The following is a 21250-nucleotide window of genomic DNA, read 5'->3' as shown; positions in this document are numbered from 1 at the left end:
TGTTGATCAACGAGCTAGTCAACTAGAGGCTTACTAGGGACATGTTGTTGTCTGTTATTCACACATGTATTACAATTTCCGGATAACACAATTATAGCATGAATAAAGACAATTATCATGAATAAGGAAATATAATAATAATGCTTTTATTATTGCCTCTAGGGCATATTTCCAACAGCCTCTGCGCCGGCGGGATCGTCAGGGCCGGCCGCTTCTTCGGCGGCAACCTCGGTCTCCATCAGCTCTGTAGCAGATGGGTCTGACAGCCGGAAAGGGGAGAAGAGTCAAGAAAAAACCCAAGAAGATCAAGAGAAGAAGAACCCAAGGGAAGTTTTGAAGCAAGAGGAGTACCTGTGCCGGGTTCTGCAGTCGTGGTCTCCACCGTCGGGGGGCCGCTGGCGCTCTCCCTTGCCGGAGACTTCTCCCTTACCGGGAAGCCTTCCCTTGCCGGAGAATTCTCCCTTGTCGGGGGATTCTCCCTTGGCTCCTGGTGAGGCTGCTCTGCTCCTACACAAATCAGCAATCAAATATCAGCAAAAACAGAGTATCCATGCGCACCTCACAAGCGGAAAGCAAACCATATACTTACGCTGGTGGCTGCTCTGGAGAAAAGTTGCCGGGTCCGGCGAGGTTGTCTCGGGTGCACCCCCCGCTGTCGCCGTGGGTTCATCCTCGATGATAATCACCGGGGCCTTGGCCCTCTACGCTGCTCTCTGGGCCAGAGTCCTGAAAAGGAACAAGTTCAGAGTAAAGCAAGTGAGACACAAGACAAAACAGCAAGGATTGAAGAACAGCAAGTACAGCAAGAGAAGCTTACTCTTCTTCTTCTTCCTCATCAGAGCTGAACGCGGAGAAGTCGAAGTCCGGCGCGCGCCCGGCGCGGGGAGGCGGAGGAGAAGCTTCCCTTGGCCGCTTGGCGGGAGCCGTGGCGGCGGTCTGAGACGGCCCCGCTCTAGCTGTCGTCGCGGCATGAGCAGCGGCAGGAGCAGAAGCGGTAGTCCGGGAGGACCCCGCTCCAGTTGTCGTTGCAGCATGAGGCGCTCCCGCGGCAACGGTGTTTGCCGCGGTGGAGCGTGTCACGCGGCGCGGCGACTGTTGACCCGCTTGCCGCTCCGCTACGTCACCGGCCTTGCGGAGACGCCTTCTTGGTGGGGATGGAGGCTCTGCTTGCGGCGAGCTGCCCGAAGACGAAGTGGAAGACGAGTTGATCTCCAGCGAGCCGCTCGTATCCTTGGCGGGCTCGCTCGGCTCAACGTTCTGCCCGGCAAGCTCTTTCTCGCCGGCAGGCTCCCTTCGCTCGGCACGGCTTGCCGCCTCTGCTGCATCTGCCTCCTCCACGGTGAATCCAAACTCGCCCGCGGCCGCGGCTGCCGCCGCCTCTTCCATCCTAGTGGCGATAAGTGCCATCTCCGCATCGGTGGTGTCGCGGGTGAGGCCGTCCTTCTCATCGGCGCGGATCGCCACTTCTACCAAGTCATCGAAGAATTGCTGCACGACGTCGTCTGCAGGCTCCTGCCAAGTTGGCACAATTCCATGCGAGTCGCACTCCGGCATCATTGCACGGATGCGGTCGAGCGAGGAATTGTTGCACAACGGAACGACACCCCCCGGCAACCTGAACACTTCGGGGTGTTGGGGGTCATACTTGAACAGTTCTTGGAGCATCGCGTTGAGCTCCAGAACAGTGAAGTTGTAGTTGAGGCCCGGCCGCAGCCTCATGATATCCGCCGCATTCTTGAACTCCCAAGTGGGTCTCCCCCGTTCCTGCAGGGGGGCGATGCGGCGGCGAAGAAAATCTGCGCCAACGGCGCCAACAGTAAGCCCGGCAAGCCTGAGGCACAGGATCCGGGTGACAGCAATCTTCAGCCTGTCGTCTTCCGGGGCCACGTCACTCCAATCGCTGCCGCGTGCTACTGGGGTTTGGCGCCGGGCGGTGAATGGCTGCGGGTTCTCCTCGTCAATCCAGCACCAGTCTGCCCTCCACTCCTCCCACTTGCCGCGGAATTCTCCCTCCAGATAAGTTTCCTTCTTGCCGGCCCTTGAGATCCAGGCGATTCCGCCGGATAGAGGCTCTCCTCTCTCTACTCGGGGTATGAAGAAGTGGCGAAAGAGGGCTACGTTGGGATGGACTCCGACAAAGTTTTCGCAGAGATGTGCGAAAACTTCCATGGTCAGAACGGCATTGGGGGTGAAGTCAAGGAGGTGGAATCCATAGGTATTCATGATGTCGCAGAAGAATGCAGAGAAAGGCGGGCAGAGCCCGCAGTAGAAGAACAGAGCGAAGAAGGGGTATCCATTTGGGGCCTTCTTCCAAGCAGCGGCGGGGAGTACCTTCGTGCGTGGATGCGCTCGCGTCTCCGCCGACCAGAAGAGGTAGTAGTTCTCCTCAGCTCCTTCGCGGCAAGCTTGGGGGGGGAGACTACCCACTCCTTCCGCAGCGCCGCAAGCCGCTGCGCCTCGGTTGACTTCACGACCTTCCCCTTGTCGGCTTTTGGAGCCATGGCGGAAGTGGTGGAGGAGATCGACGGCGTTGGTGATGCTGGTGGCGATGGGGGGCGGAGCGCTGCTCTCTTTCGGCTTTGGGAAGACGAGGGAGCGGCGGAGATTTCTGAGATTGGAAGCAGCAACGGGCGAATGTCCGAACTGCCCCTGTTTCCCCTGCTTATAAAGAGGGAGGGGGCGGACGTTCCGCATTTCCGAATAAAATAACCACCCACGATGTCTCCCACGACGCCGCATTCAACGCGTGCCGTTCGGGGAGGGCGCGGTGGATACGGAGAAAGATACGGCGTAACCTAGGCCGCGCGTGCCCGTGCCCTGTTTTGGGCCTGGCCCAACAGCGCTCGGCACCGTGTATGGCCCAGGCCCGGGGGCTCCTGTCGGTGTACTAGAGCAGGGGTACCCTAGTATCCCGAACTTGTGCACGGGCAGTCACAGCATCCCGCGGCAAGGCTTGCCGGGTGACCGCCAAGGTCCTCCGTGGTTCCCCTGAAGCCATTCAAGGAGACAAGACCCCGGCAAGAGGAGCTTGCCGGGAAGGCCAACTAAGGCACCTCAAGACCCCGACAAGAGGAGCTTGCCGGGAAGGCCGCCCAAGGCATCTCAAGGAACTTGCCGCGGCGCGCCACGCGTCACGGCAAGGCCCGGTGAGCGACAAGCTCCCGGACGCGACAAGACAACGACCGCGGCAAGGCGCTTGCCGCGGCAAGCCACCACTCCGTGCTCGCGCTCCAGCACATCCACCAACGTGTTGCTCTGGGACCCTTCCCAGCGTACGTGGCGGGGGGCTGTGCAGCCAGCGGTGAGCGGTGGCAAGCGGCCCTAACAAGATTGCCGCCGTGGCGAGCGGTGGCGTCCCTGACGGTCCCTTTTACACTGTTTAGGCGACGCAGACGGGCATTTAAGGCCCTTGTCCCCTGCCGTCAGGGTTAGGTATGATACACTGTAGCAAGTAGCTGTACCAACCGCAGCACCTTTCCCTTTTTGCCCTTGTCTACGTTGCCACCTGTCGGTGACCCCTTGAGCATATAAAAGGAGGCCCATGTGCAACATAGAGGAGGGTTAGCTGGTTCGAACACTCACGCTCGGTCTCATTAGCTGCTGAAGCGTACTGTAGCACTCCGCGCTCCCGAGCAAGAACTCAATACAAATCACAAAGCAGGAGTAGGGTTTTACGCATCCGTGCGGCCCGAACCTGGGTAACTGCTCGTGGGTTTCGCCTCGATCCGCTCTTTGCACGATCTCCGCCCCCGCCGAACCGAAAGGGACTCGGCCCGCCAGTCCCATAGGTGCCCGTGGATCAGTACCCCGGCAATCTCCATCACCTTCCCCCCTCTATCTATAGCGGTCCACTCTCCCACAACCCGATGTACCCTCTACTTGAACATGGTGCTTTATGCTTCATATTATTATCCAATGATGTGTTGCCATCCTATAATGTCTGAGTAGATTTTCGTTGTCCTATCGGTGGTTGATGAATTGCTATGATTGATTTAATTTTCTTGCGGTTATGTTGCTGTCCTTTGGTGCCCATCACATGATTGCGCGCGTGGATCACACCCTAGGGTTAGTTGTATGTTGATAGGACTATTTATTGGAGGGCAAGAGTGACAAAAGCTTCAACCTAGCATAGAAATTGATGCATACGGGATTGAAGGGGGACCAATGTACCTTAATGCTATGGTTGGGTTTTACCTTAGTGAACATTAGTAGTTGCGGATGCTTGCTAATAGTTCCAATCATAAGTGCACAGAATTCCAAGTCAGGGATGACATGCTAGCAGTGGCCTCTCCCACATAATACTTGCTATCGGTCTAGTAAAGTAGTCAATTGCTTAGGGGCAATTGCGCAACTCCTACCACCACTTTTCCACACTCTCTATATTTACTTTATTGTGTCTTTACTTAAAAAGCCCCTCCTTTTTATTTACGTAATCTTTATTATCTTGCAAACCTATCCAACAACACCTACAAAGTACTTCTAGCTTCATACTTGTTCTAGGTAAAGCGAACGTCAAGCGTGCGTAGAGTTGTATCGGTGGTCGATAGAACTTGAGGGAATATTTGTTCTACCTTTAGCTCCTCGTTGGGTTCGACACTCTTACTTATCGAAAACTGTTGCGATCCCCTATACTTGTGGGTTATCAAGACGGTGGCCTTCGAAAGATGATGCAATCCTTTCTCCATAGGATGATACGATGTTTGGCCTCTCCCAGTGTGTGCTCCTCATCACCTCCAGGAATGTCAAGCCCTAGCCCCGAATATTGGTCCACCACCTCATCAACCACAACATGAGCACGACTGGCTGGAATCGGGTTGCAATGGAAGGTTGCTTCGGGGGGATTTGTATAAGCAATGGCGTTCGCCACTTTCATGGATATGTTCTTAATTTTGAAGTGTAGCTCACAGTTAGTGCTCTCCATGATGTCATCCATAGGGTATCTATCCAGCAGTGCGTTGCCCAAGGCGGAACCCACGTTGCTTCTCAGCATGAATTTGAGTGCCAGCTTCCTCTTCTTGTCCTCCTCCATCTTCCTTCTTGCACGACTTCTGTAGTCGGTGTTCCAGTCCGAAAAGCCCTCATACCACGGAACAACGCCCTTGCCTCGTGTTCTTCCCGGGTGTTCAAGATTTCCCAGGGCACGCGTAAGCTCGTCGTTCTCTCTGTTGGGCGTGAACACCCCCTTTCGAGCATCTTCTATTGCTTGAAGTAACTTATATGCGGCTCCTTTTAGACTTGCCTTCTTCGAAACCAGGCCTGTCTTCGGGTCCAACGCCCCCCATGCGCATAGAACCAAGTTCTGCACCTGGGGGCTAGCTCCTAGTAACTGGAGTGACCTGTGCATCCAGCATTTCTTGCTCAGACTTATCCCACTTAGGCATTGCCACCGCGTAGCCACCTGGCCCCAGCCTATGGGACTGCTCCTTTTTTGCGGCATTGGCCTTGTTTTTTCTCGACCGTTCCTTAGATAATTCTGATTCCTTGAATTTCACGAAAGTGGGCCAGTGTTCTCTTTGCTTCTCCAGTGTTCCCTTGAATTCTAGAGTCTTCTTTCCTCCATCGACGTACTTGGCCCATATAGTTTTCTTGTGGGTGTTGAATGCAATTGCCATCTTCCTAAGAGCAGCGTCCTTGATTTTCTCCACATCCGCATCAGTGAAATGATCTGGTAGGGTGAAATGTACCATGAGAGATTCCCAAAGTGTTTTTTGCTCTGTCGTCGACCCAAGTAAGATCTGGACGTTTCTTTGCTGACTCTTTCCCTTCTTGAAGGGAGACCGGGAGTTGGTCCTTCACAAGAACTCCGCACTGACGAACGAACTTGTTGGCAATGTTCTTAGGCGCTAGTGGTTCGCCATTAGTTTTGATGGCATCGATGTTGTACTTTATGCCCTCCTTCAACTTTTTGCCCGGGCCTCGCACTGTCCTGCTGCCTGTAGAAGCAGATTTGCTCGATCCGGAGGGCTGAAAGAAGAAAGATCAATTCGTTAATATATCTTCAAATCATTAAAAACATGTGATGATCACCAGATGCCTGCTTATATAAATATACCTCATCGGTCTCTGTTATTTCAAGATAAAAATTGTCAGCGTCATCATAATCATAATCATAGTTCATGACTTCATCAATTCAGTCGTCGCGATCGAATATCATATCATCACCCTCCACGGTATTGTTCAGATATTGGGAGCCGTCATCTTCTTCATTCTGATCATCTGGCCCGCGAGGGCTGCGTATGATCTCGAACAGGGTCTCTTCTCCCTCTCTGCCGGTATTGTCCGCCATAGCTTTTATTTAACTAATCCAAAAGAAATATAAAACAATTTAGTATTCAAATTACAATGCATGGATGCAATCAATAAGGAAAAACTGAATCATAGTACATAATATGCATGCCACTCGCGGTTCCTGAGGTGTGGGCGGTGGACACCCAAAGAGAAGGAACCATCACAGGATCGTAGCTCCGGTCATCTCCCCAAAGAACCTGCCAGGTATTGGAGAACCTGATGTCCATAGCAGCCATGTAGCAACGGACGTGCTCGTCCTCCTCCCTGACACGACGAGGCACCACCTTCGGCGGGGCCGGCTCCCTCTGCACCGAACATGGCCCACGCGAACGCCACCAAAGGAGATCAGGGTCGACGACGGGACCCGGGGCCGGGTTCCTCACCAAGGGCGCGCCCCTGAAGGTAGCACCTCCCGGTGCCAGCCCAGCGGAGCCCAGTCCCGGACATGGGTCCTCTGAATCAGCACGTCGTCATGAACGGGTCGACGGTGAGGATGCGGGTCGGGCATCGTCGAAAACAAATACTATATGCAAATGTAATTTTTTTTAAATTATTGGATTGTGATTTCTTATATACAAATTCTAAATTTCTATAACTAAAAATATAAGAAACTAAGAAAACATCGATCATCGTCTAACAATTTGAAATTAATCTAATTCATCTAGCTAAAACTAACATTTCTAAAATTTCTAACATTTCTATATAACTAACATTTGTATAAAAAACAGAAAAAAAAACTTTGACATTATATATATATATATATATATATATTATAACTAATATTTCCATATACTATTTGACATTAATCTAATCTAATTAATTAATTCATCTAAAACTTTGTATGAAATACAGAAAAACAGAAAAAACTAAAAACTAAAAACAGAAAAATTGTGTGTGTAGTGTGTGTGCGTGCGCGCGCGTGTAGTGTGTGTGTGTGTGTGTGTGTGTGTGCGCGCGCGTGTGTGCAGGACCTACGGCCGGCGCCAGCGGCGCGGTGGCTTAGATCGAATGGAGGGAGGAGAGAGGCCGGGGGAGGGGCTCACAGCACGTGCGGGCGAGGTCGAGGCGAGGTCGATGGATCCAAGGCGACGGCCACGGCGAGGCAAGGTCGATTGATCCAAGGCGACGGCGACGGCGACGGGCCGACGACGGGCCGACGACGGGGGCGGCGCAGAGTCGACGGGGACGACGCGACGAGGACGGGGGCGGCGCGGAGTCGGCGGGGAGGGCGCGCGACAGGGGCGGCGGAAGAGAGAAGTGGGAGATGAGAAACTGAAATTTTTCGAACGGTTTCTTATATAGGAGGCACCTTTAGTACCGGTTGGAGCCACCAACCGGTACTAAAGGCCTTTTTTGGCCATGCCAAGCGGCGGGAAGGGCAGTCCTTTAGTATCGGGTGGTGGCTCCAACCAGTACTAAATACCCCCCCTTTAGTACTGGTTGGAGCCACGACCTGGTACTAAAGGGGGTGCGCTACCAGGCGAGGGGCACACAAGTTTAGTCCCACCTCGCTAGCCGAGGGGCGCTCGCACCTGCTTATAAGCCCCGCTGCTGATGCTGTCTCGAGTTCCTCTCTAAAGCAGGTCTTCTAGGCCTACCTCTGTTGTGATGCCCTGTTGGGCCTACTGGTCAAGCGGGCCTGCATCCTGGCCCAGGTAGAATATGGGTTTCTAGTCGTATGCAGGCCGTTGTGTCCCAGTAGGTGGGTTTTTTAATTTAGTTTTTTCTTTTCTACTTTATTTATTTTGTTTTATTTATTTATTAGTTGTATTTTTCTGTATTTAGAGTTTCTTTGTGAATATTTTTGCTTTAGGTACAAAAAATTACAAACTTTCTGTTAGTGCCGGTAGTTTTCAAATTTGAATAGTTTAAATTTTGAATTATTTGAAATTTGTGTGAATCACTAGTTTGTGAAGAACTTAACTTTAAAAATAGATTTTTCAGTGATTCTTTTTTCTTATGTTTAATATTAGTGTGTGTTATCATTATATTCAATTTGGTAATACTTAGGTTATTTAAAAAATGAAATGTCTTTGTAACAGATGAGTTTTTGTTTGAAACCCTGATACTTCGAAAGAGATTGTCCATTTTGTACACGAAGTGCATCCAGTTTTTACCGTAACCCTCTCTATTTTTTTTGCACATGCTATGTGGGTGAAATTATGATACCATCCCAACTTTCAACCTTTTCGGAGTTCATTTGAAGTGTTTTTCAATTTCAGGGTCACTTAGCTAAAAAAATCAGTAAATACATGAAAGAATTTGTTTGCACATAAAATTTCTTCGCGTTTCAAATGCCAAAACATATAACTATCCTAACTATTACAGAGATTCCCTCCTGAGTGTGAAACTCATAAGAAAGTGATGATAATAAAGCCGATCACATCCCAGATATTTGGGTGTGAAACTTTTTCTTCGCGTGTGTCCCTTTGCGCCGTAACCATGGAAAATCTTCATCATTTAACTGGATGCTCAGGTCAATATTCACTGTGAATGAAGCAATTTCATCAAACTTTTCATAATCTTCTGACATGTCTGTCTTGTCATCCACTCCCACGATGTTTCTCTTCCCAAAAAGAACTATGTGGTGCTTTGGCTCATCGTATGATGCATTCGCTTCCTTATCTTTTCTTTTTCTCGGCTTGGTAGACATGTCCTTCACATAGAAAACCTGTGCCAAGTTATTGGTTAGGACGAATTGTTCGTCTGCATACGCAAGATTGTTGAGATCCACTGTTGTCATTCCGTACTGCGGGTCTTCCATTACCCCGCCTCGTATCATATTGACCCATTTGCACCGAAACAAAGGGACCTTCAAACCACGTCCATAGTCAAGTTCCCATATGTCCTCTATGTAACCATAATATGTTTCCTTTCCTGTCTTGGTTGCTGCATCAAAGTGGACAGCACTGTTTTGGTTGGTGCTCTTCTTATCTTGGGCGATCGTGTAAAATGTATTCCCATTTATCTCGTACCCTTTGAAAGTCATTATATTCGAAGATGACAACTGGGACAGCAAGTACAGGTCATCTTCAATAGCGGCGTCATGCATGGCACGTGTCTGCAACCAGCCGGGGGCCTTCCCGTCGACGGCATGGTGAGGTTCTCTGGACCTCCACTGCCTAAGGGCTATAGGGGGTGGGTCGACCGATGGTGACGGTGACAAGAGGAGGAGAAAACCTAATCGCCTTAGGGTTGCCTCGTGGGGAGGAGTGAAGGAGTATGATGAGCCTGTTTGCATAGCATATAGGTTGACAACATATGATTGACCTCAACCCGCGACACATTTTCCAACAATTTAAGTTATACTCTTGAAGTTTATATAAAAAAGTATATAATAATGCACTAGAAGCCACTATTATATTATGATATTTAATAATAGTCTTGAAGGAATATTTGTTAGCATGTACTCTCTAGAGATCTCTACCATGATATTATGATATTAAAATATATAGAAACACATCTACATAGAATTTTTTTTGTATGCACGATAATTTATGCAACTGTCGAAACATGACTGAAATATAACGTTTTACATCCTACAATTATAAATCTAATAGAAGCAATTTTCTTTTATATGGCACAACTAATAAAAAAGAGCAAATGATTCGAATAAAATATTTGTTACATTATAGAGCTTAAATTTAGCAAAACAAAAAATTAATATATTACAATTCAATAACAAACAACATTATAAATATTTTTTGCGGTCACCATGCCTACCGGAAAATAGAATATTAAACGTATTGTTATGTTAAAAATAATTTAAAATAAATATAAAACTTTAGTACAAAAATGTGTGAAAATATTAATTGTAAGAAATATGTCATACTTATCTTTTAGATTCAGCTTTTGACATTTGGATAACTCATTGTAGGACTACAGTGTGGACTTTAAATATTTGTGAAATCCCTTCTGAACGGGATTATATATTATTTTTTCTTTTGTAATTCATTGTATTTTAATTCAAAGGTCTCGGATTGTGTTTGTTGCATAATAAATTTGTAAGATACAAATATGATATGTTTATAATTTCACAATATTATACAATATTATTTTATGTTATTTGGAGTTTGCAACAAGAAAATGGTTTATATCAATGATACCTAAAGAACTGTGTATTGGCTCGAATGCCGGGTTAACAAACTGATAAGCAAGTCTTTGCAAAAATAAAAATGGTACAATGGGCCCGAGTGATGAGTGCGGCGGTGACTTGCGAATAGTGCTACCATGTGTGGTGTTGGATGACTGCTGCCTTGAGAAAATGTGTTCAGGTGGTCTGGACGGTATAGGTAGACAATGTTCGGGAGACATGGCCCGTCCAAGTACAATGCCAAGGTTCTTAATTTCTACTCCAACATTATCGCTCCCAACTCTCTAGAGTAAAGCCTAGCGCCTCATTGTTACCACTCGGGGTGGTTGAGTATCTTTGGTTTTGTTTCTGGTGACGTCTGTGGGGGTGCGATGGTGTGGTCTATCAATTCTTGGACAGGTTATGTTAGTCACACTCATGCAAAAGACTTGCCCCATGGTTCCGAGTGACAGGGATTCAACACTTCTAAAACCGCACGAGGTAGCAGATCCATCACTCTTCTAGTTTTGAATGTAAAAATAATTTCATTTTCTCTCAGCGGGTTTCTTTATTTTCTGTAGTGCATCATCACAAGGAAAATAGCAAGCAAACAAGGTGGTGATAGCAAAAGAACCCATAAACGAGCAAGTAGTTGCAAATACTTGTGCGAACAGGCACATTGACATGACATGAACCAGATCTACACCAAGATCACAGAGCTAGAGATGGAAGTCAGTGAGCACTCTCTTGTGATTGGCGCCATAGAGCCCTTGGACCCCACGAGGCGTTGCTAAAGAATGACTGGCCGAGTCTTGGTCGAGAGGACCATCAAGGAAGTGTTTCCCGCCGTGCACTGGAACAAGGAGGGCCTTGAAGAGGTGGTGGCTCGCATGAAGGAGACTCTGGAGAAGAAGAAAGAGATGACCGAGTTTGAGCTCAAGTACAAGATCAGGATCCGGGAGGGTTGCTGTCGTCGGTTCTTTTCTGCCACCACTCAATGGCAGATTCATCTAACTGCCATTCGAAGGTGTTCATGTGCACGAGCCCAAGCTTCTCAATGATTGATCTCCAGAGTCTAAGCGTGTAGCGACACTTGACAAAGAGGTGTATCCTTGTTTCTTGTTCCCTTTTACAAAGCGGGCAAGGGCCACAGTTTGGCCAACCACTCTTCTCCAAGAGATCGGCGGTCCAAATCCTATCTTGCAGAGCCAACCAAGCAAAGAAATTAACCTTTGGAGGTGCCCAAGCCTTCCAGACCATGCGGTCCATGGGGGACAGGGTCAGGCCGAGAAATTGAGCTTTGTAGGCGGTGCTCGCCGTGTATATCCCATCGTTCGCATGCTTCCAAATGATATCGTCTTCGGTTTGCTCATCAAGGTGGAAGTAGGGAATGCAAGCTAGTCTTCTTGTTGAAGTCATCTCAAGAGCCAGCCAGTGAACCTGCAAGTCAAGTCGATGTTAGGCCTATCCTGGCTGAAGCTCAATTATTTTGCAGCATGCTGCATTATTTCAAAACATTTGTGCCTGCGTGGCGTGCACATCTAACGTTCATAGTTCATATTGTGCTCTATCACTTACAGGCCTCTGTGCTGGCAGTTCATACACGGTGACACAGAGCAATGGCTTCAAGCCTGCAACAGGGCATGTGCAACCTAGTACTCCTGCTTTGGAGTATATAGCCATATACGCTTTGGACCTAAAATAAGCTCAAGGGCTGCCCTTGAGCTTTATAGCTTATGGACAACTGCCACGTTCTAAGTATAAGGGCAGCCCATATAAGGACGACTTTTTGGTTTGTGGACAAGTTTTTGCATACACCCAATGTGGCTCTCTTTCTGCTCTGTTTTTACCAAGATATTCTCTAGGAGAAGATATAGAGATTCTGAAGGTTTGGAAATGGCATGGATCATCCATTCAATCCATTCAATCCAATCCATTACAATCCAATAGAAAAACTAAACTGAAACTTTAGTTTCAGTCCAAACTATTCCCAGGGTTACATGGATGGCAAGATTTTTATAATTTAAGCATATGCACATACAGTGTACATGGGTTAGCATGGAATCTAATGGTTTTTAAAACACCCACTGTTAATTAGTACGTATACATTCAGATAAGCCTGAGGAGTGCAGTAGATAAACTCGCTAGCAGCAAACTAAGCTATATGCATACAGAGATCGAAAAGAAAATTAATTTGATAGAGCATCCATGAATCCAAAAGAGCAGCAATATTACCAGGATAAATTATTTTCCATCTCTCTGTACACAAACTCTTTCGTGTACTAATTGATCAGGAGTGCTCCATCTCTTTTCGACCATTCCAGGTGCCAAGCATCTGTGGTAACAAGTACGCTGGAAATTTCAGTTCAGTATGTGCTCAAACTTTTGTGAACCAAATTCAGTTAACATCGATGGACTGGAATTCAGTGTAGCCGCTGGGCAGGGCAGTCCAGTCGATGGGCAGGGCAGTCGATGTATAGCAGGTGGCAGGGGGGCTTGGCCGGAGACGAAGCATTCTCCTGGCACTAATAAGAGCATCTCCAGCCGAGTTCGGCCCCCCAGGACGCCGAAAAAACGCGTCCTGGGGGCGAGCCAGTGAGATTTTCTGCGTGGGGGCGACTGCATTCCCAGTCGTCGCCCCCAGGTCGACACCAGAGCTAAATCTATTCGGCGTTTTTTTGGCATAGACTCGTCGAAATTCATCCAAACTCGGCGACATTCGTTCAAATTTGTACAAAAAATAAATAAAAAAACAAACACGGCCTAGCTACGCCGTCCTTGCCGCCGTCCGGCTTCTACATGCCTAGGCGCTTGTAAAAGTCGGTGTCGTCGTCGTCTTTCTCGTCGTCCTCGCCCTACCACCCGCCGCCGTCCCTGCTGCAGCCCTGCCCATGGTCGCCGACGCAGGATGGCCCGGCCTCCTCCTCGTCGCTGTCAAGGTAGACGACGCTGTCCACCTCGCGGACGGGGCTATGGTGGCGTGCCTTGAGTTCCTCGATGGCGCGGCGCTGGCGAGCCACCTGCTCACGGACGTACTCCTCCCTCGCCCACTTCATGGCCGTCTCGTCGGCGGCGGCCATCGCGAGGTGCTCCGGCTTCACCGGGAGCAGGGGAGGCTCCGGCTCGGTTTTTGGCCGGACGAGGCGCAGGCGACCACCACGGCCTTCCTCGGGGATGGTTAGGGCGCCGCTGCGGCTGTGGCACCCTAGCGGGGACTCCCCCGCCGTGTCCTGCGGCTCGAGCTTGACGGCGAAGGCCGCCGGCGAGCCGCCCGAGGAGGAGGAGGAGGTCGTCGCGTCCGACAACCGCCGCGGCGTCCACGAGCTGCCACGGCGGCGAGAGAAGGATGGGGGAGCGGGGGCGGGGTACTCGAGGCGCGGCGTGTTGCTGACCTCGATGTAGTCGAGGACGTTCTCGAGGGTGCGGCCGGGCACCCCCCACCACTCGCCCCGCCCTTCGGTGTTGTGGCGGCCGCGAGGCACGACGCTGTTGGTGGAGGCGATCAGGCCGTCACGGCGGCGGTCGAAGTAGATCGTCCAGAACGCGTTGTTGTCGGGGGAGTACGTCGGCGTTCGCCGCTGCTCCTCCGTCAGCGACGACCTAATGCGGGCGATCTCTGCCCGCCTGTCCGCCCCGGTGGGAGCGGGTGGCACCGGCACGCCGCCGGCGCTCAAGCGCCATGCGCCCGGCACCCTCATGTCCGGGGGAGCCGGGTAGTCGGCCTCAAAAAGGAGGCGCACCTCCCACTTGTGGAGGTGGCGGCGGCCGAAGCCGTTCATCGCCGCGGAGTCGCCTGGATACCACGCTGCCATTGCTCGTCGGCGGGCGTGTGGAGTGTGCGAGCGGGGGAGGGGGGCGATTTTTTGCTGCGGTGCGGCGTTCACCGACGAGGAGTCCGGCTTTTATAGCCGGAGCAAGGGTGGCGGAGGCGCATGCCAGGCGACTCGTGGCGGGCGACCATGGCGCTGGGCGACGCGACGCTTCACTGCGCGGCATTAATGGGCATGCTGACCGGCGTGCTGCATCGCGCCAGGCGCGGCATCAATGGAGGCGACGGCGCGGCAGCGCGTCAGTTGGCATTGATTCCCGCGGGAAACAAGGCGATGTGTACGACGAAGCGGTGCGTCGCTGACAGGGAGGGTCCATCACAATTCGCGCCAAAAACGGTCCGTCCGGCGCCCCCAGGCGACCCCCAGCACGTCGGGTTCTAGTTGGGTACGCCGGCGTCAATTTCGGTCCAGTCCGGCGGAAAACGGGCTCCTGGGGTCGCGACTGGGCCATTTTTTCTGCGCTGGCACCGAAAAAGTGACCCGAGAGGACCTGTTGAGGACGTGGCTGGAGATGCTCTAACCCTCGCCCGCAGCGAGGTCAGTCTGCTTGCCCCTCCCTCCAGTCTAGCACACTCTGGCATGGCTGTTTTAGAGACTTTCATCGTCGGAAATGCTAATGGGGAAACCTCCCCCAAAGCCATTGGATGGCAAAAAAAAATCAAAATCGCTGGCAATTCTTTCCTATAAATGGCAATATCACATTCTGTGTATGGCATTTTCCTCAAAACACATGGCAATTTTTGTTATTTCGTCATAACAAAGTAGGGCGTTCGCTGGCAATTCATCCCCAGCAAACGTTAGCCACATAACCACGACCTTAATCGTTTTCCCAAACAAAAGAATTTTTCACAGAAAAGAAAAGGAAAGGAATTGTAAACCACCTGCTTATTTATTAATTTTTAGAAACAATGTTGCATTTAAGTGACAATTTTTAAACATACAAGCGTGCACGTGTAACGCATGTATCATAATCTATAGTAAAAAATCTATTTTAAATTTTATTATCTCTATCACAATCTATAATAAAAACATCTATTTTGAATATTATTACTCTGTATCGAGTTTATTTTACTGAGCCATTTAAATATGTGTCAAGCCCAACGGTGTGAGGATGTAAGTAACACATGATCCACACACATGTCGTCACATAAAATTCAAAATCACATAAATGTACTACAATTAGTTATTAAAATGTTTAAAAACAACAACTAAGCAAATTATCCGGTATTGATTATATAATGCTTCATTCCATGGCTGGGATATTAATCGCTTAGAGCTTCATTTCCTTCATACTTCAAAACTAGATCATGGTAGGCGCGCGTTGCCGCGCCCTTCTATTTTGGCGATAGAATGATAGAGATATTTAAATATGTATATGCACAAAACATGGACGTTGAAATTGCATGAACTAATCCATATTTTTTTAAGATATAAGTACAAGTTAAACTGACATTAACTGGTCTACATTTAAAAGATATAAATTACGTCCAATAGAGTGACTATAGTGGAGGCATGGTCAGTCTTGATTGTCCAAAATCTTGCAGGACAGGAGAGCAACCTATGTTATTTCATAACAAGTAACAAATATTTAGCAACTTGTACATTTAAAGATATTGTGTAGATATATCCATATAGGGACCGTTTAGATATGATGCAACATTATTAATTGAAAATACCTTAGTTGAACTGACCCGCTAAACAAAAAACACTAGTTGAACAGTCTAAGACTCTGAGGGCAGAACGAACAGAGGTAACCAGCATAATATTGAAGAGCTTCCAAATCTGAAGATAGATATTGAATAACAAGAGCCTGTTTAGAATAATAAAAAATGACAGGAAAAAAATATGACACTACAAATGTTGTGCTATTTGATAGCTATCAACAACACCGAATTGGCTAATAAAAGTAGGGCATATCTCCATGATTTCAGCCAAAGTAAATCATATTTTCATGTCTTGGAAGAGGAAAAAATAGTACATTATCAGTACATGTCAAATTAGTGTAAGATTAGAAAGGTTGAAATTCTAGAGGTGCCCTAAGGATCAGATGAAGTCCCTTGACTAACCATCTGGCACTAATTGCAGACTTCATCTGTTCCCTATGTCAGATCCAAATGCTGAATCTGGACTGATGTGTACACGGTCATCTCATTTATCTTAGATGGAGTGAAAGGAGCATGATTGCGTCAGTTTACAGCCATCTCAAATGACATAGCACCAGCAAGTGTGACTTCTTTATATTTTAATGGGAGTAATATTGTAGCTAACAGAAAACAAAATAAGGATAGGTGCGTCAACCTGGAATAAAACACAATTAGGGACACAACTATGTTAGAGTCAAAACAATAAAATGGAGAAGTAACAAATCCGTTTTACTATCAGAGCAGCAAGGCTTGTATTGGGTATGTCCTGAGCACCATAGGGTACAGATAAATCAAGATAATAGTTGGTTACTCAATGTTATGGAATCAGAGAAACAGTGTGCACCGCGCTGTCTGGTTCAGCTGACTGAACACACATAACAACACACACCGTGCTGTCCAGTTCAGCTGAGAACACACATATTCACGGAACTAATTTACCTGGCCAGCAGAAATTGCAGATAGTCAAACCCTAAATCCTCGAACCAAAATACGAGAATCAGAATCCAACATTTTTCCAAAGAACCAGGAAAAACAATACCTATACAGATCTGAAATTGGAAAGACATTAGCACAACGGTATCATTGGGTCAAAAGAGAGCATGACAGGGGAAAGAAAATTTTAGATAGAGGGGAAAGCTATCTGGAAATCATAGCTGCTGGAAGGTCTGAGGGACGGAAGCGTCATGAGAGGAAGCATACATGTATATACAGGCGCATGTACTGAAGCAGCTGCAAGTTGGAAAAATGGTAATGTACTCCATTGATCGCTGCCCGTGAATGGAGCAAATCAATTGCCATAAAGGCTTACAGAAACTAATGATTGATTGCCTTCAACCCGACGGATCAACTTCACCGAATAGCCGCACCACCGCTTCGCCTTTCACCGTAGATCCGGGCTGGATACCTGGCCTCAGGTCGATCCGCTCACTCGCCGGAATCCCTCGCGAACGGCGCCTAGGCTTGATCCCCACCTGTGCGTCAGCTGGATGGAGGCAGACCGCCCGCGTCGGCGCATCCTCCGTATCGACCCGCTCCCTCGAGCGAACGGTTTTCTTTTAGGAGCGCAGCTATGGATCTGTCCGTAACTAATTGGGCTTTCATAGCACCCCATGGGAGCCCAATCAATCACAGGCCTTCAAAAAAGTCCCCAGAGTAGCGGCCTGTTAGGAAAGCCAGCTCAGATCGCGATAAACTATTGTTAGAGAAAGATCTGATGGCCAGAAACTAATCTAACACGAATCCGACGGCCAAAAACGTTGAGGGCCTGAGAGCGCTCGCTTTAGGCTCGGTTATACTGTCATAAATATGTAATAAAATCATCTTCTCAGTTCAAAGCCATCACACATATGTAACAAAATATGTAATAAAAATCCATGTGCAATATGTATGCAAATGAACATGGTGTAAATACTCACCTTGGGTATTGGAAAATATAGCACTCCATCGTGCCATGAGTACATGAAATTAAAAAGCAAATAACCCAACAGAGCACTGCATGTATGAAATACATTTTGTTGAATGAATCAATTCAGAATGTGATGCAATGACAAGAATCATACCCGTATGAGTTTGTCTAAACAACATGTATACTTTGCATCCCCATTTAAAGACGTCATCATTCAATTCATGATTTGCAATTTGGAGCGCAAGGTTTACATTGTTGACCATAATTTTAAGCGTATTCTTCCCAAAATATGTATTGAAAGCGAGTCCAAAATAGAGACAATTTTTTTTATTTTGATCCAAGACAAGCAATATGAATAGCCCAACAATGCGTAGATTTGGAAATATATTAATCATGAGGTCAAACAAACCATTCTTGGTAACAAAGAGTTAGAATTTTACCATGTCGTATTCTGAGATATGGTACTCATTGCTATCACGCCAATTATCGAACAACTGTGCCCATCTAGCAACATCCATATTATCATGACGACTTGGGTCTCGTGCACAATGGGACATCGACTAAAATACTAATAAGAAAACATTACTAGTATGAGGCAAACTGTAATGTATGATTATAGTAACATACACGGGAGTTTAGATCAATGTGGTGAACCGGAATGTCTCTAACAAGCTATATGTCATGGCACACTAGTATTCGAACAAATATATTAAAACAATCAACATCCATGTATTCATCAGTCTTTAATATGTTCCTTATTTCTCTCAAATTTAAACTAACCAATTGTGATCTCAGTAAACACCTATATCAACATATTAGTTTAAATTTGAGACAAATAAGAAACATATTAAAAAATGATGAATATATGAATGTTAATTGCTTTAATATGGTTGTGCGGAAATTAGCGTGTTACGACATCCAGCTTGTAAGAGACATTCCAGTTCACTACATGGATCTGAACTTCCGTGTAAGTTACTATAATCAGATATTACATTTTGCGTCATATTACTAATGTTTTTTTATTATTATTTTAATTGATGTCCCACTATGCATAAGACCAAGTGGTCGTGTCAGTATAGACATTTCTAGGTTTTCACAGTTGTTTAATAGTTGGCCTGATAGCAATGAGTATCACATCTCAGAATGTGATATCGTAGGATTTTAATTCTTCATTACTAAGAGTGATTTATTTGGTCTTAATGATTGATGTATTTCTAAATGTATGCATCGTTGCAGATTTTATTTTCTTAGGATATTTTTGGGCTATTTCTATTGTTCGTCTTGGATCAAAATAAAAAAATTGTCCGTATTTTGGACCCACTTTCAATACCTACTATAGAAAAAATATACTTACAACTATGATCAACGATGTAAGCATTGTGCTCCAAGTTGCAAACCTTGCATTAAAGAACGGCGTCTTTAACTGGGGGTGCAAAGTTATGTTGTTCCGATAAACAAATATGAGTATGAACTTGTCAATGCATCATAACTGATTCATGCAACGCGCAAATGTAACATTTCATAAATATAGTGCTCTGTCGGATTATTTGGTTTTTAATTTCATGCACTTATGGCACGATGGAACTCTATATTTTTCAGTAACTAGGGTGAGTATTTACACCATGCTCATTTCTATACATGTTACGCATGATTTTTTATAATAATGTTGCATAATACATATGTAGGATGGTTTTGAACCAAATAGGCGATTTTTGGTATTATTTTGAAGTATGAAGGGAATGAAGCTCTAAACAATATACCAACCATGGAACGAAGCATTATAGACCGCATCAACAGATGGATCTTCAAGAGAAAATTATCATCAAAGAATAAATAGTAGATAACGTTGCTTAGTTGTTTCTTAAAATTTTATAAGTACTCCCTCCGTCCGGGTTTATTAGGCCTCTCAGCATCACAAGCGTGTCCCTTTTTATAAGGCCTTGCTTTGGAAAGATGCATGCATGCAACCATTTCATTGGTTGTATTGAAAGTCATTGTTGTTGATGCCATGGCTGGGAAATTAATACACTTCATGCATATATTTTCATTGGCTGCATGCATGTGAGAGAGTGCATTGAGAGTAGAATGAAAGAATTAATGTGAGCAAATTACTATGTGTCTTGTCTAAAAGAAGTTGTCTTTAGGCCTAATAAACCCGGACGGAGGGAGTAATTATAATACATTTATGTGATCATTAATTTTATGTAAATTGTAAAGACATGTGTGTTGATCATGTTTACACGCGTACTCACATCGTTGGGCATGAGAGTCATTTAGATGGCTCAGTAAGGAAACTCGCTACAGAGAAATAAGATTATAAATATAGTTATTTTTATTATAAATTATGATACATGCGTTGTGCACACTTACTAGTCGTAAAAAGAAAATAAGAGGAACAGTAAACCACCTAATTGATTTTATAAACAATGTTGCATCGTATTAGGTAACATTGTTTACATACATACAAAATACACCCGGAGGTCAAATAAGCCATATATGATGACCCTCCGGGTGAGAAAATAAAATGTATAATAAACTACAAGCTTTTATATTTGATGTTAGAATCGGTTCTATGTTTTCGAGGGCCCTAGGTCGAAGTCGGTGACTTGGCCCCTTAAAGTTGTGTACTACTATACTACTAGTAGTGCATTGTGAAACAATTAGGGCAACAGAACTTGACAGTAGCCTAACGGCAAGGGTTGCAGTGGTGCACCTTGCGGCCAGGGTTCAACTCCCGTCGGGAGCGGATTTCTGACGCCTCACCTGAGTGGACTTCTTCTATACAAAATATAGCATGGGTGTTAGTGCCCAAAGATCTCTTGTTTAAAACCATTAGGGCAAACTTCCAATACAAGCAAATTAACAGAGTGTATCAAGTTGTAGGTCACCCAAGCTACAGTTGTATAGCCTTCTCTCAAGGGCAAGTGTTGCTTGCTGAAATATCTGTTATTCATGCTTGTCTAGGTTTTCTGTTGATGCCCGCATACATTATTTATAATTTGCACTGAGAATTGTGCGTCAAGTAATACTAAATTATGTTTGAAAGACTATGAGCCACTTGGACTTTTTTGCATGGTGCAGACAGGAAGATTGCTAACTAGAACAAATTGAATCTAAAATTTTACATGCGTTGCACGTGCACATTTACTAGTAACTAATTATAATACATTTATGTGATCATTAATTCTATGTATAGACATGTGTGTTATCATGTGTTACACGCGAGCTCACATCGTTGAGCATGAGACACATTTAGAGGGTTCAAAAGAAAAACTCACTACAGAGGAATAAGATTCAAAATATTTATTTTTATTATAAATTATGATACGTGCGTTGTGCGCGCTTACTACTGGTAAAAAGAGAAAGAAAAAAAAATAGTAAACCGCCTGTTTAATTGATTTTAGAAACAACGCTGCATCGTATTAACTAACATTGTTTACATACATACAAATACATCCGGAGGTCGAATAATGACCCTCTGGATGGGAAACTGAAAAGCAAGATAAACCAC

The 21250-nt window shown here is 46.3% G+C and overlaps 1 pseudogene; it reads left to right on the top strand.

Moving 5' to 3' along the window:
- Nucleotides 1–9794: 9794 nt before the first annotated feature.
- LOC125522390 lies at nucleotides 9795–11805 on the top strand (annotated as a pseudogene).
- The last annotated feature ends 9445 nt before the right edge of the window (nucleotides 11806–21250 follow it).

Source organism: Triticum urartu, chromosome 7 (assembly GCF_003073215.2).
Source record: "Triticum urartu cultivar G1812 chromosome 7, Tu2.1, whole genome shotgun sequence".
Classification (NCBI taxonomy): domain Eukaryota; kingdom Viridiplantae; phylum Streptophyta; class Magnoliopsida; order Poales; family Poaceae; genus Triticum; species Triticum urartu.
The sequence above is the reverse complement of the archived record's forward strand: the minus strand, read 5'-3'. Positions and strand labels throughout refer to the sequence as shown.